Source organism: Ambystoma mexicanum, chromosome 10 (genome assembly GCF_040938575.1).
Source record: "Ambystoma mexicanum isolate Mex_15411 chromosome 10, UKY_AmexF1_1, whole genome shotgun sequence".
Classification (NCBI taxonomy): Eukaryota; Metazoa; Chordata; class Amphibia; order Caudata; family Ambystomatidae; genus Ambystoma; species Ambystoma mexicanum.
In genome coordinates this window covers 1,091,557,556-1,091,574,022 of record NC_090932.1, presented here as the reverse complement: position 1 = coordinate 1,091,574,022, position 16,467 = coordinate 1,091,557,556, and the positions used below count along the sequence as shown (strand labels likewise).

Here is a 16,467-nt window from a genome sequence, read left to right as displayed (position 1 = left end):
CATTCATTACTTCAGGTGTATACGTATCACTGCTAATTACATTCAATTTTAAATCATTTGCTTCATCATTAGCTTTTCTTGGAACTGGAATCACTATGTAGGGTCTGGGTGCTTTTGTGGGATTTGTATGTTCATTATCTGGTAGGTGCACTGAAATTGGGGCGCTTCATGCACCAATGGAGAGAGCAGTTCTGATAGTCAATGACAGAAAGACAATGATGATCACCAAGCATATACACATGATAGATTTGTAAGACATCTGGCAGCATTTTCTCCCAGGAAAGCGGGGGCGCCCTTCTGCTGGGGGTAAAACCAAGTTACTGTTCTGGGCCATCATTTCGAATGAATTCATAGGGCCTCATTACGACTCTGGCGGTAAGTGAAAAACGATGCCGGTAAAGGATTACCGGCATCGCTTACCGCTAGGTCCGATTATGACCCGAGAAAGTGCAATTAGCGGCACTGTAGTTAACGGTGCCGCTAACTGCACCAAGCGCGGGCACGCGACCTCCCATGCCGTAAATACTGGCATGGCGCAAAGTGGGAAATATCACGAGTCAAGAGGACATGCTCTTAACGCCCTTGAGAAGGCCGTAACGTACCTTACCGCCATGGTGCTAATACCGCCATCGCAGACCAACCGTAAATGGCCATGTGCAGTGTTCCCAGCTGCCACAGGTGCACACAATCAGCACAGGTGGAGGCAATACAGACTGGCCAAGTACAAAAGGAGCACACCCACCGCTTCCCACATCCAGTCACACTCCACAATGATTCCAATACGACTAGCAATGTTGGGGCTGGAGGACCTGATTGCAATGGAAGTGCTACAGCAACAACAACAACAACTACAACAACAGGCAGCACTGAGGAGACGCAGGAGGAGAAGGAGGGCAAGGCAGGGCCAGCAAGCCCCACCAGCACAGCCAGTGCCACCACGCAGGCAACCCCCAATCCCACGCATCAGAGCCAGTCCATTCAACCGCTGAGCAGATCCACACCCTGTACCGTTTGGACCGGGACACCCACCGCCACCCCCCCCTTACTGAAGGTAGTGTCTATGCTCCACTTCCTGGCCACAGGCACCTACCAGCACACAGTGGGGCACTTGGATGGCATTTCACAACCATTATTCTCACTTACGCTGAACCAAGTGCTCAATGCATGCCCTCCTCAAGCACACAGATGACCACATTTCATTACCACGGTCTGCCCAGGAGATGGCAAACACCAAAGTGGGTTTCCATGCACTGGCCGGCATACCTGGTTGCATTGGTGCCATCGACTGCACCCATGTGGAATTGGTGGTCCCACATGCAATGGAGGTAGCGTACCGCAACCGTAAGCTATTCCACTCAATCAACGTACAAATGGTATGTGACTCAAACAAGATCATCACACATTGTTGTGCCCGATTCCCAGGATCAACCCATGATTCAATGGTCCTGCGTAACTCCACAATACCACGCTACATGGAGCGACATGCAGGGCCGAGATCCTGGCTACTCGGTGAGTCTCAAGTCATGGCCATGGAAATGTGAAGTGGGTAGGTGATTGACGTACCAATGCATACTTCACCTGGCTGACATGGGGGGGGGAATGCTTACTTTACCTGGCTGACATGGGGGGGGGGAGATGCATACTTCACCTGGCTGACATGGGGGGGCATGGGAGGGAGATGCATACTTTACCTGGCTGAAATGGGTGGGGGGGAGATGCTTACTTCACCTGGCTGACATGGGGGGGAGAGATGCACACTTCACCTGGCTGACATGGGGGGGAGATGCATACTTCACCTGGCTGACATGGGGGGGGGAAGAGATGCATACTTCACCTGGCTGACATGGGGGGGAGAGATGCATACTTCACCTGGCTGACATGGGGGGTGAGAGATGCATACTTCAGCTGCATACTTCAGCTGGCTGACATGGGGGGGAGATGCATACTTCACCTGGCTGCGAGTACCAGAGGTAATGGAGCCAGCTCATACCCTAAAGCAGCCCAGACTTTAGCTGACACCTGACCACATAATGCCAGATGTAAGCAGCCCTACCATGTGAATGAAGATGTGCCACAACCATGACACAACCATCTGCATGTGCACTGTACCAAATCAGACCGCATCCACCTCAACGAAATGCACCTACATGCAATGACTTCAGCCAATACACGGCACCAAACACCATCAACTGAAATGCCAGTCCCCCATAACTGCGCACAAAGGAGTCACATGACGGACATAAACATCAATACACCACTACACAGACACTGAGGCCCAAATAAATTGAATAACATTTGTAGTGCTCAGTGAGGTCATCATGAGGCTGACAGCAATGGTGCCATGATGAGAGCATTGAAATTACATGGACATCGGCCAGATCACCTAAACAACCGCCATGTACTAACACAGTGGATGGGCACTCATAAGGTACTGGACCCACCTGCATACACTGGTTGATGGCATGCAAAACAGTCCAAAAGAGGAATACACATATAGCGGTCACATTGTGTGACTCCATTTGTACATGGAAATGGGGTTCAAAGTAAGAGATGAATGCATGCCATGGTGTCACGACATGATTTGAAATCTGATGTCATGACTGACACATACATTGTTGCCCACATACAGGTGATGCAGGCTATCCCTTGAAGAGGTGGCTCCTCACACAAGTCCGGAACCCACAGAACCAGCAGGAAGAGAACTTTAATCGTGCACATACACGAACCCGTGTGGTGATTGAGCAGACATTTGGCCTATTGAAGGCACGGTTTCGCTGCCTCAGCAGGTATGGTGGGGCACTCCTGTACCGCCATGAAAATGTGGCAAAGATCGTCATGGCATGTGTCATGCTACACAATAAGTGCATCAGACGGAATGTGCCCCTGCCCCCTGACGCTGAACTGCAACCACCTGACGATGAGGATGAGGAGGGTGGGGATGGGGCAGCACCTCAGGGAGGCAGCGATGCACAGGAGGGACGTGACATGCGTCGGACTCTGATCAACCAATGTTTCTAGCACACACTGATGGGGGGTGTCACATGGAGATGGCAATTGGGGCACTGTGTGTGTCTGGGATATGCACACTGTGGACTGCTCACCAATAAAGCACACATACGCAATGAGCAATGTCCACACATGTGATTTGTGCTCAAGCAAAAATTGTATTGTAAACTCCCCAACAAACCCATTCCCCCTCCCTCCTCAACTCCCCAACACACCCACTCCCCCCTCAACTCCCCAACACACCCACTCCCCCCTCCCCCCTCAACTCCCCAACACACCCACTCCCCCCTCCCCCCCTCAACTTCCCAACACACCCACTCCCCCATCCCCCTCAACTCCCCAACACACCCACACCCCCCTCAACACACCCACTCCCCCCTCCCCCCTCAACTCCCCGCAAAAGTGCGTGGATGCCTGTGGTGAAGTGCCTAATGTGGGATTGTTCCACTGGGCGGCCTCTATTGGCAGCTCCCTCTGCCGGTCCCCGGGGCATCCCTGCCTGTACTCCGCAGGTTCCTGGCCGACCTGCGGACGGGGCTGCTTGGGGCAGAACTGGCAGCGGAGGAGGTACTCAGCTGCTCACTAGGACGCATGTCCCTCATTGTCTGTACAAGCTCCGAGAGCACATGCCGCACCGCGGCAAGTTCGGCACAGATATCCTTGGTGGAGGATTGTATGGCTGCCTTCACAGTCTGTGCACATTTTAGCATTTCCGCACTTGCACCTCAACATTCGGCCACATGCTGAGTCAGGAGTGAGGACAGTTGGTGTTGGCGTGTTAAGATTTGGTCCAGCGACTCTTGGTTTTTTTGGGCATTGGATAATGCCAGTGGCGTGGTCATTGGGCTGCTCCCCTCCTCCACACCTTCCACTGGACATGGAGTGGCTGGCCAGGAGTCATCAGGGGATTGCCCCTGTGTGCCATCATCATGCAGGCTACATGGGGACAGGTAGGGGGAATGAGGGTGGGCAGTTGGGGGACATTCTACGACATCATAATCATTCCCCACATCACTATCCGAGCAAGCTGCAATGGCAGCAGTCTCCCCAATCGTGCTGCTTCCTGCAGACACAGTCCCTTCAGTGGCCACCAGTTGTTGGATGTCTGTTGCTGGTGGTACCGTGCTGCTTGCCTTGGTGCTTAGCGGTGTGTGTGTTGTGGCCGTCGATTTTGGCTGCTGTGGGGGTTTGTTTTGTCCAGCAGAGGTGGAGGGTTGGTGTGGTGTCACTTCGGGCCTGGCCTTCTTGGCAGGTGTGGTGCCAGTGTCTTCCTCGCCAAGGTCCGAATGGGAGCCTGTGGTGGAGCAAAGGAGGGAAAGTGTTATAGATGGGTCTGCGGACATTGAGCAGGCATTGTGATGACTGCCATCATTTTGATAACTAGATGGTGCACATTGGAGGCAGTGACATACAGGTTGTCTCCCTTTTGGGTGGGAGAAGCATGCAGGAATGTGGGCTACTACAGTGAGAGTGTGCATACTGCATGTGTACAGGGTGTAGGTCAATAATGCCTGTAGGCAGTCTTCTGCTGATGTGTCACGTTAACCCTATTAGGCAACATTGTGCTTCCCATGAAACTGGACTTCAGAGAGTTTTGCATGGCTTGATTTGAGGCACCTACCTGCGTCACCTGATGTCGGGGCTCCTCTCTCCATTTCTCCGACCCCCTCGATGCGCTCGATGCCAATGGTTGTGGCACATATCTCCTCCCACGGCTGAAATTTTATCGGTGAGTCTGCCCCTCCACCAGTTGCCATGCCCAGGTTTCTGTTGGCAGACAGTATACTCCTTACGCGGAGCCGGAGGTCGTCCCATCTTTTCCGGCACTGTCTTGTGGTGCGGGGTGTTGTTCCAACTGCACTGACCCGCTGTGCGACTAGGTCCCATATGGCCTTCTTCCGTGCTATTGCCGGTCTGGTCATTTCGGTTGAGAATACAACGTCTGCGTTTTCCTGTAGGGTTTCCGCCAACATGGTGAGCTCTTCCCTAGTGAAGCGCTCCTGCCGCAGCCGATCGCAACTTTTTTTAACACCTTTTGGCATTCTGACGATGGATGGATGTGGGTGAAGGTTTGTGGCGGGTCTCGGGGTCAGATGTGCACTGGTTGTGGAGGATGGCAATGGATTGTGTTTTTAAAGATGGCCGCTGTGCTCTTTCCCGTTCCAGTGCGATGGCGCAACTTCCGGATCCGCTTCTTTACGGTCACCGCTATTAGCGGTCACCGTTATTTGCGGTGACCGCTAATATCGGTGGGTAGGGTGGCGGTAGTGCACCTTGCACGGCATACGATGCCGGTAGGTGCCATTTTGGGACATTACCGGCATGGCGCAGATTACATATACATTACTGGCATGGCGCAATGCTCGTACCCGAGAGGTCGTAATGTACCACTTTTAACGGTTTCTGGCCAGCATGGACACGTTAGTTGCACCATGCCGGCAATGTCCATTACTTACCGCCTGGGTCGTCATGAGGCCCATAGTCAGTTATTTATTGCTTCTTTTGCTCTGGTCTCGTATTTCGAGAGTTGGTTACTATTAGAGGGATGAGTGCTTCTCCAAATGTCCCCCCTCACGTGAGTGACGACGGTAGTCTCTGGGTCCTCAGTACAGTTCCTGTGCTAGACTAAGGAAAAGGGTTAGGCTAGCAGTTCTGATACATCACATTTATTTATGCGTATCTAAAGTAGGTGAGGTCCCAGTGGATGCCTTGAATTTGCCTTGGTCCTGAGGACATGCTGGTGACAGTTCAATGCGAAAGAAGAAACTGAAAGGACTGCTACAGATTACACAAAAATGGAATGCTGAAAAAATAAAAATACAAATAAAAATAAAAGTGAACATGTGGCAAAAATAGGAAAAAATGAGCTAATCGTACAAAAATAAAATTGTAAAAATAAGAACAAAATAAAATAGAAATGAACATATGGAAAAAATAGAAAACGAGTCAAAATCGCACAAATAAGATGTTGTACAAACAGGAACAAAAATAAAAGCAGAAGTCAATATATGAAAAAATAGAAAAAATGAGAAGGATGCAGAAAAGGAAAAATAAGATGGCGAAGTTCTTGTGTCTGCTCCTTTCGTTCGGTCTCCCGGCGACAAGTTGAAGAACAGTGTCTCTTTTCTCTATCTGCTCCACGGTGAAACAATGACGACAAATTTCTATTTTGGATTTTCTCCTTCTAAGGCTCTCCTCAGCAGTGGATGTCCATAATTGCTTCTTAGTTTCGCTATGATAGCCCTCAGGAGCCTGTTTAATTGCTCGTTTTTTGCTGGATCTCTGAGGAATGTTGGCATGTCAACATTGCTGGGTCTACCTACTAGTTCTGGAAAGTTTTCAATGAGGTGGAAGAAAACATGGTATGCATATTGGCTGTCTTCTGGTGTTAATGACATTTGCTCTGATTTTTTAGCCTCTAGAGCACAGGCCTTTCTTGCAGCGTGAACAGTCTTTGTCTCCTCGATCTGTCCCTCGGCGAAAGGTCTCACTGGAATCTCCTTGGGAATTCTCGCTGGAAGTTGGACGGTTCCACTTGGAGCACTATGCTATGGAGAAGTGTGCACATGTGTGGGGCTTTGGCCGGATCTCTAAGGAAGGCGATGATGTCAACATCTGCAGGCCTTCCTACCATTTTAGGATAGTCTGTGACTAGTCTGAGCATGACATTGTGGGCCAGTTGGGTATCTGCGGGAGTCAGGGACATCTGCCTTGTTTGCTGGGTCCTGATCACAATCCTTTCTTTTGACGTGAACAGTTTTTACACTTTCCTGCTGCATGGATTGCAACCACGTAATTTAATTTGTACCACACTTGGTTTAGGAATTCGTTGTTTCTTGGATCTCTGATGAAGGTTAGGGTTTCTGTGGTTCTCCCGACGAGTCCTGGGCATTCCTCTATGATGCAGAAAAATAGAGTATTTGTAAGTTCATCAATGATCACTTGTGGTGGAAGCATCTGTACCCTTATCACCGTACTCTGATAGTACAATGAAGGCTTCCGTGATGACAGTCAGTAGTTGCCAGATTATGTTCTTGTTGGCCGGATCTTGGATAAAGTCTGTGACACTGGCTCCTCTCCCTATGAGTGATGGGTATGATAGCACCACGAGTTGGAAATAAGTTAGCACATCCCACTTGAGACTTCTGCCGGAAGGTACCATAAGTTCTGTGAACAAAGTCTCAACACTGATTGCTTCAGGATACTGTGTTACACTCTCAGGCAATGTCTTATTTGCAGTCTATCAGAGTCTTGATTCTTTGTACTAATTGAGTATGTCATGCTTTCGAACGCTCATTTTATCAAAGTTGTTGTGGCTTAGGATGTGCTTCTCTTTACCCTGCAACTGGGATGTACAGAGTGTTCGTTAAGTCTTTATTTCCCCTGGCTTGGGGAACCTGTCCCGTTCTATGCCACACTTTGCATCCGGGTTCTTTGTCTTGGTTTTCTGCTCATGTGTCCTTCTTCTTCACCATGGATCTTGTTTGCACGTGCTGATGGTCTTCCCAGTTGTCCGTGGTCCCTTTTGTATTTGTATTTGTATTTTATTTATTTATAAAGCGCAGAAACCAGGCCCAGGGGCAACCGGGCGCATACTCTTAAACATGTTACAATAAACAGTAGTTACACAGTACATTACAAAATATACAGCATATATACATATACCGAGGGGTACCATTAACAGAGTATAATACAGTACATAGCAGAGAGAGAAGTATATACATGTCCTGTATCGCACAGAGGGGCTGGACTGAGTAAGGGTCTCATAGATCTTGGGAGAACAGCCATGTTTTGGCATTGTTCTTGAAGGAGTGGAACGATGGTTCAGTTCTAATGGGCGTGGGCAGGGTGTTCCAAAGTTTGGAGGCTAGGACGGGGAAGCTCACCCCACCTGCTTTTTGGAGTTTGCATCTCGGCACGGTGAGGCTGTGAGTTTGGGCTGCTCTAATGGGTCGAGTGGATGTGTGGAGAGTGAAGCGAGCGGACAGGTAAGGTGGGGCGTTGTTGCTCAGGCATTTGTGAGTCAGGGCTAGGGTTTTCAGGGCAATTCTTTGTTTTACCGGGAGCCAACGTAAGTCCGATCTGATGGAGGAGATATGTGAACGTCTCGGGATGTTTAAGGCTGCCCTTAAGGCATTATTTTGTACAGTTTGTAATTTATTAAGGTTAGACTGACTAGTCCCAAGGTAGAGAGCACTACAGTAGTCGATTTTAGCCATGACAAGTGTTCTGGCGAGGGTGATGCAGTTGGTAGAGTTTAGGAAGGGTCTACAGGCGGTGATGAGTTTGCAAGTATAGGCCGAGGCTGACCTAACTGCATTTGTTTGTCTGTTCAGGGAGAGCGTGGAGTCGATATAGACGCCTAGGGTCTTGGTGTCTTTGGAGACTTTAATATCGTTGCCGTCAATGATGAAGGACTTGTAAGATTGATCTAATTTGTTGAGCCGATGGTTAGATCCTAGAAGTAGGAGCTCTGTCTTATCATCGTTAAGGCAAAGTTCGTGATGTGCCATCCAGGCCTGGATGACCAAGTAAACATTGTTAAGGGCTTTGGTGTCAGCTGTGTAGTCTCCCGTGATGGGGATGAGTATCTGGTTGTCGTCCGCGTAGTTGGTGTAGGAGACACCCAGATAGTCAAGCACATTGAAGAGGGGCTTGGTGAATACGTTGTACAACGTAGGGGATACACACAAGCCTTGAGGAACGCCACAGTGAATGGGGGAGGGGTCCGCTGAGGCCATGGGTGAGAAGACCCTCATAGATAGATTCTTTGCAGTCAGATGCAGCAGGAGGGCTCTCCCCTATGTAGGGCTTAATGTCATTTATGAAGATCCATGCCCTTCTGCCCTGGAGCTTGACGGCGGAGGGGTTGCAGTCCTCTACAATGAACGGGCCATTAAATCTTGGCTCGTCCTACCTTTTCCTGGTAAAGTTCTTCACCAAAACGCTGTCACCAGGGAAGACGAGGGGCGCATGTACACCTTGCTCGGTGTCTGCTTCATCACTTCCTGCTGTGTTTTGTGCTGCGCCACCCCCTCTTCGTCGTCGCTGCAGCTGGTCTGAAATGACAGAGGCACTGGATGTCAAACAGTTTAGGTACTTTTGCATCTCTGTTCCCAGAACCTCCCTAGTCGGCTGGGCATCACAACTAGGTCTATCTCTGGGGGTAAGAGGGGTCCTCATCCTTCTGCCTGTAACTATCTCGTGCGGCGTGAGGTGATGGCCGGAGCCTGGTTGGTTCCGAAGTGCATACAATGCCAATGGTAGACAGTGCAGCTATCCCTTCTTTAATGTGAGCTTCAACTTGGCTATCCTCTCCTTAAGCAAGCCGTTGATCCGTTCACATATCCCATTCCTCTCTGGATGATACGCCGACGAGAACTTGTGCTTTATACCAAGCAATGAACTAATCTGTTCAAACACTGAATTTACAAAGTGGGCCCCATTATCTGATCTCATTACCTCGCACACCCCCCATCTAGGGAACACTTCTCTCACCAGGAACTTAGCAGCAGAGGCAGCGTCGGGGTGTTTACAGGGACCTGCTTCTATCCATCTAGAGAATGGACACACCACCACAATTAAATACCTGTACCCATTCCACACTTGAATCATGTCGACATAGTCGATATGCAAGTGCTGGAATGGTCCGTTTGGTCTGGGAATGATTCCTCTCACTACTTTTAATGTGTGCCCAGCGGTGAATTGCTGGCAGATAATGCAGTTCACCATAAAAAATGCAACATGTTATGCCAAATTCGGTGTGATCCAGTCTTCTGCGAGCGTTGCAGCAAGATTTTCTTTTGTCAAGTGGATGGGGTAGTGCAGTTGTTCTAGTGCTACCTTTAGGAGGGTGACAGGCATTACTGGTTTACCAGTGCTGTCTTGACTCCACAACCCGTTAGAGGGGTTTAAGGAACACCCTCAATGCTCCCATAAATTCTTCTCCTCCTGTGGTGCCTCCCCCTGGAGCTCCATTAGCTGAGTCTGCCCCATATTACTATAGGCTTCCGGTGTGGCAAGTGCTACCATCATTCGCTCATGGGTACATGCCACCTCCACGTCCATGATTATTTCATTCTTGGATGCCATGCGCTTGGCTTCCATGTCTGCTTCATGATTTCCATGAGACACGAAATTTGTCCCCTTGGTATGAGCGGTGCATTTCACGACCGCTATGCCCACTGGGAGCTGTAGTGCTTTTATCAGCCTGTCCAAAAAGGCTGCGTGTTGCACTGGCGTGCCGTCTGCTTGGAGGTAGCCCCTCCTTTTCCAGCACGCTAGACCTGCATGCACTGTGGACGTCACATAGGCGGAGTCACTGTACACTGTTACTTCCTGGTCTGCATGATTCTCAATGGCGAGTATCAATGCCAATAGTTCTGCATCCTGTGCCGAATAGTGAGATGGTATTCGTGCACTAACAAGTACTCGAAACTCCCCGTTCGCTAGGTGCTTTACCACAGCCACGCCTGTATACCTTTGTCCGTCTTCTTGGTCAATTCTTGAAGACCCGTCAATAAAGACGATCTCTCCACCTGCCAGGGCATTTTCTTTTACCCTGGGGATTTCATCATAGAATTCCTCATAGTTCGCACAGTCGTGTATAGGTTCTCCCTCTGTGACTGGCTCGGCTATGAACGTAGCAGGGTTTACAGTCTTACATCGCACTATTTCGATCGATGGATTAGAGATAATCACCTCATAGGCGGATGCTCTTTGAGATGTCAGTGTGCTCTTTGGCTTTTCTAATATGGCAAGCAGCGAGTGCTCAACATACAATGTCATGGAGCATCCCATCACAATGGATGATGCCTTCTCGATGGCGAATGCGGCAGCAGCTAGGTTTTGTTCGCATGGGAAGTGGCCCTTCATGACCGGGTCCAGACTCCTGCTGTAATATGCTAGGGGCTTGTACCCCAGCGAGGTTCGCTGTGCGAGCACTGCCGTCATAAAATTGCCATCGGTATGTGAGAACAAGTATAATTCCTCTGCGTAATTAGTAATCCCGTAAACTGGGGCCTTACAAATTGCCCCCTTGAGTTCTGAAAACCCTTTCTCCATTGCTTCATTCCATTCAATTTCTCCTTTTGTTGCCTGGACCTTTTTAAGGGCCTGTAGCAAGGGCTTGGTATACGAGCTGTAGTCAAAGACCCATGCACATGCCTAAGAAGCTTTGCATTTGTTTTATCGTGCGCGGCTTGGCTGTGTTCATGATAGCTTCAGCCCTTTTATGGGGTTACCTTCTGTAGTGATACACGAAATTGCAACCTTGCCAATCAGGGCTTTAGATGACAGCATTAGCCGCTGAAAGCCAATAGTGTATTCAAAGTATGTGCTAAAAATGCTGACAGTAGTCTGTTGTAGCACTTCCATTATGCAGTAGTGAGCTACAAGGGATATGCAGGCCTAGTATGAAATAGGTCAAATTAAGCATTGTTGATAGACAGGCAGGGAGGGCCCCTAGCTATGTAGCTAATAGGTATTTTTGGAGTGTTTGGAACATCATGGCACCTATATAGCGCTTAGATAGCCAGTCTTAAGCGCTATAAACACTAAGCTATGAGTGCATGCCTTTTAGAGCTTGCAGATGGGGTTAATACATCCCTGCTTCCCTTAGAATATTCAGCCTCACTAACGGTAGGCCTGGCTCCAAGCTAATCTTCCTTTTCTCTGGGAAGGTACTGATAAGACATTCCTCAGCCAGCGCAGATGGGAACCAAGGGAGGGGGTAGGAGCGAGCAGGGAGCATCTCAGAGAGAGCTGGGTTTTTTCCATGAACCAGCCTCACAGAGAAAGTTCTGGAACTATGCGTCATGGTGACTGACAGCAAGAGATTATAAAACATCCATGCACACATGGGATCAGGGGGAGATCGCCTGTGGACTTGATTCGTGCAGAAACAGGTGCCCGGCATTGGCTCATACGGTGTCCTTCAGCATTGTCCTCTGAGCGGGGCTTGTTTACAGCTAGCTTATGAGGGCCCAAGGTCTCCCCAGTGCTGATTAAAGGGACGTAAGACTGTGTTTCTCTATGTTTCTCTATATTTCTCTATGTTTCTCTATGTTTATCTAAGTTCCATGTTTCACTATATTTTGCATTGCTCTTTGTTTTATGCTTTGTAATATTCTCTAACTTGAATCCCAAATGTATATGAAATTCACTGCTTAGAATAAATATGCTAAAGCTTTGAGGGTGTCATTTGTCACTAGCATGAGATCACTGCTCAGCACAATAGAACCTGTATTTTGGGCTGAATTGGGTATTTTTGCTCTCAAAGGGCTGGCCCCGAGGAAGATTTTGCCCAATATCAAGACATTTGGTGGCAGCTTTGTGGGATTTGTGAAGAGCAGTGCCATGCTGACATGACAAATGGTGTGAGAGAACACAGTGTAGAGTGGGGAGCAGGCTGTCGCATTTCCTTGATGGTCTCACTGCAGCTCTGAGACTTCAAAAGGCAGCAATGTTGTGTCGGCTTGCCGTGGCCGATAGCTTGTGTGGTTAAGACTCCCTTCAGTAAATCAGTCGTGACTGACTTATTGCATGGGATTGGTGCCAGGGAGTACAAGGCAATAAACGAGCGGGAAATGGCTTTGTTTAAAGCACTCCGATGAATGGTTAAGAAAGATGTATGCTCAATTAGAAAAAGAATTTTATCATGTGGTTTCCCAAGTTTAAAGTTGTAATTTGGAATGCATAATGAGACGGAGTTCTCATCTCTATTCTGTCATGAGGGCAGGAAAAAAAAAAAATAATTGCAGGGATTTGACATGCAAATTGTGAATAGTGATTTAACCATTGACTCAGCCCCAGTGTGCTAGCGAGTGGGGGCTGTAATGTTCGGAGGCGAAGGTTCGTTTTTTTTTTGATATATGCTTTTGAAGGGTTGGCATTCCTGAATAATGAGGAAGGGGAATGAGCCATGCTTAGGAGAATGAGTAACATCTGTGCTGAGAGCCTAAAGAGTTTTTTCTTTCTTTTGGCAACTGTAAAATTCCATGTGCTAATGGTGGCAAATTCTGTTTAAAGGAAACACACTAAAATGGTTATATTGCATTTTAGGCTGTGCCATGCTTATATTGGGTGAGAGACTCACTTAAAAGGAAAGTGAGTGAATGTTATTTGGATTTTCGATTTTTGTGTACTGATTTGAAATTGCAGAATCAGCTTGCAACGGTTGGGGGGGAAAAACAATTTATATTTTTCTAAATTGCCCCTGGAGTATTTTTGACTGTCCCTATGCTATGCCATGGATTTGTGCTGTTGCCTTATAAGTGATGTATGATTTGGAAATAGTGTCCTGTTGACTGTGATACATGGGGAAAAATGTTGTTGACACATTAAACAGCCCACAAGCAATAGAGTGTGGGTTGTTCTTGCAGAAAAAAAAAAAAACGTGCAGGGAGCTGCACTAAATATGGCATTTTTATTTTTTAAATGCACTGAACTGAGTGGTTATAGTTTGGCAATGGTACAACAGAATGAAACATCTGTGTGTGATAAGATAGCACAAAGATTTAATGGGTTGTGAGTTCTCTTGAAAGATCGCACATTACAAGAAAAAAAAAGACGCTTTGACATTTTGCAAAATTACATGGAGTAGAAAAATGACAAGAAAAGTGCCGCTTTTGAAAAACAAGAGTCTTGCTGTGTGTGCAGAGCTTGTGCCTTGAAGCTGTCTTGGGCGAGGTGCGTGAAGGCAAACAAAAGCAGAAACAGTACAAGAAAGAGTTAATCTGGATGAATTGTCTGAAACGAGTGAAGCCGCCACAGTATAAGAGTTATAGGCAAAAGAGATAAGCTGCGTGCTAATGGCGCTGCCAGGTGCACACGAAAGATAAACATGCCTGCATTCCTGAGGAAGGGGGAGCAAAAACAGAGAGCTGTTCAAAAAGTAAAGAATTTGCCCAGTAAACTGTGGTACGGAGCAAAGGCTTCATGCAGGATGGCAGACGGGCACATCACATCTGAACATTTACCTATGCATCTGTGAATGGGCCAAGAAAAGACAGCTGCCCATTCCAACAGACATTACTGTGCAAACCGCATTCCCATGTGATGTGATGTGAAGTGAAGTGAAACGCTATTGCTGTGCAAGCTGCATTCCAATGCTCCATGTGATGTGAACTGAAGTAAAGCGCTGTGCACTGGAGAAGAAACCTCTAGGCGCTTTGAGAAGAGAAAATACACATCTGGCAAACTGCAAGCTACATTGCCAGGGGATGGAGTAACTGACAAAGACATTATGGCATTCCAGATGGAAGCAAAACTGACAAAAAGTGCTTAGCCGTTTTGCAAGAGACAACATGCAGAGCGGGGCTTTGAAGTACAACATGAACACTGCACATTAGCCATGATCCAGAAGCCACACGGCTTAGTGCAAGAATGAATGATTTGTTGAAGCAACAAAAGAAACTGGCTTAGACTATCGCACTCAAAGGGGTGGTTCAAAAACAGCAAACGCCCTTTGAAAAAATGACAAGTGAAAAAACCAGAGGCTTGAAAAGACACTGCTAAGAAAAGAAAGATAAATAAACAAAGCTGCTTGTACAACTGTAAGCGGTATTGGACTGAAAGACTTTACCTTTGAAAAATGGAGTGATGCCAGCAGGGCAACCTGAATCAAGATCATGAGACACTGGAAGCAAGTTGGCGCCTGGCATTGGTGATCGCTTTGGTGAAAAAAGAAAAGCATTGTGCGACCTGGGTACTTACTATATGGCTTTGTAAAAGCACAGATCAGTCTGAGGTACCATTGACCAGCTATGATTGCATTGCACAAATGAGTTTGTGATTAGGCAGTTACACCCCGTATGGTTGAGTGTAAATAAGCCCCCAGAAACATGCAGAAAGGTGATAAATAATTGCAGTAGCAATGACAAAGTGTGTAGTTACCTGATGAGACTTTTTGAAGATGGGGGTGGTATTATGGGAAGGGGTGGATAACGCTGATATTGAAGTTTTGATGAAATCCTAACATTTCTGTTTGTATTTTGCCTAGGCAAAGCACGACAAGACATTTCATAATATCAGAAATTAATATGCAGTTTGTGGGTGACACTGATCAAAGAAGGGTCAGACGCATTCTCAGAGAAAGCGAGCCACTGCGACATGCTATTTCAACTTTAACGTGCCCTGCACCGCACTCAATGCTGTAACCTGCGAATAGTGTCCAACAGAGTAATAACTTTTGCTGAACTGGCACGGTGCAGACTTGGCTAATTATCAAGTATTTGATGCTACACATTTAAATGACATGTTTTGCCTTTTCTTGTTTAAAGGACTATGGACAATGAATTGTGGACTGTAACATCAGGCACCACATACAGCTGTGTGACACAGCAATTGAATGCTAACACATTGAAAAATGGTTTTTAAATGCACTGTTGAGATGAATCTGAAAAAAAAACCAAATGGTTTTACTCTTCCAACTGAATGGCTTTAACCAGAGATGTTTTGTTTTTTGAAAAAAAAATATTCTACATTGCACGTAGGCAGGAGAATGATTTATGAACTGTTGGGGCAGCAGAATTATGCAAGCAGGAGCGTAATTTATTTTGAGATAAGATGGGTGCGCACATCAAAGTCACCTGTGCGTAGGTTAAGATTCTTAATTGAAGTAATGCTGCCAAGTGTGTGAGCTATAATTTGAAATGGTAATCTTTGAAACACTGGATACTTTTACAGCCAGCTTAAGGCAGGTAAATGAAACCATGACTGACTTGATGTTTGATTTTATGACACAGAGTGTGACACGGTTTTTTGTTAAACCAACCAGTTTCATGTTTTTGTGGGGACAGCTGTCTCCAGCACACTAATGCAAAGAGTCACCTTTTGATTGTAAACATTTGGAATAATTCTTTGGAAAAGCGCTGCAAATGAGTATCCACATGGAATTGCTAGAGTACTGGCCTGGCACATTGTCAGGCATCTTTTGTCACTGAATGGATACCATTTGTTTAATTTGTCTAATGTGATGTTTTTCTGACCAAGAACTGCAGCGAGTGTTCTCGCCAAGATTTAATGAACTATAACTTGACTAAATGAATTTTTTCCATGGTGTGATGAAACAGCCACTGCCGGATAGTAGTATGGTGTTTGTGGCTAAAGTTAATATTGTATATGGTAGATATCCCACTTGAAGAAGGGTATTCTCCAAGTCACAGAAGGTAGACACTGTGAACCTGTTAGATTTTCCAGTAGTAAGACAACATGTAAATTGTAGACTGGTAATGCACACCTTCATTATTACAGTGCTACACTTAGACATAGATTTATCATGAGGCAATGTTTCCTTAGTACTACCAAGCTGCTACAAATGGAGTCCATTTCTATGGCCCATCACTAGAGTGCGCGTAGCTAGGGAGCTAGATTCATTCATTGCAGGAGCTTTATATGCTTGTGACATAGAAACTGTGCACAATAAGCTAGCCACTATGGGTTCTGATGCCAGCTCTGCTA

At 47.0% G+C, this 16,467-nt stretch overlaps 1 long non-coding RNA gene across 1 annotated transcript in view; it reads left to right on the top strand.

The window, feature by feature from the left end:
* The window catches only part of LOC138492006 (uncharacterized), a 1,139,453-nt gene extending 1,123,548 nt beyond the window's left edge, over positions 1-15,905 (top strand). The window contains exon 5 of the long non-coding RNA XR_011276128.1: positions 15,008-15,905. This is a non-coding gene — a long non-coding RNA (uncharacterized lncRNA). The remainder of the gene's footprint in view (positions 1-15,007) is intronic.
* The last annotated feature ends 562 nt before the right edge of the window (positions 15,906-16,467 follow it).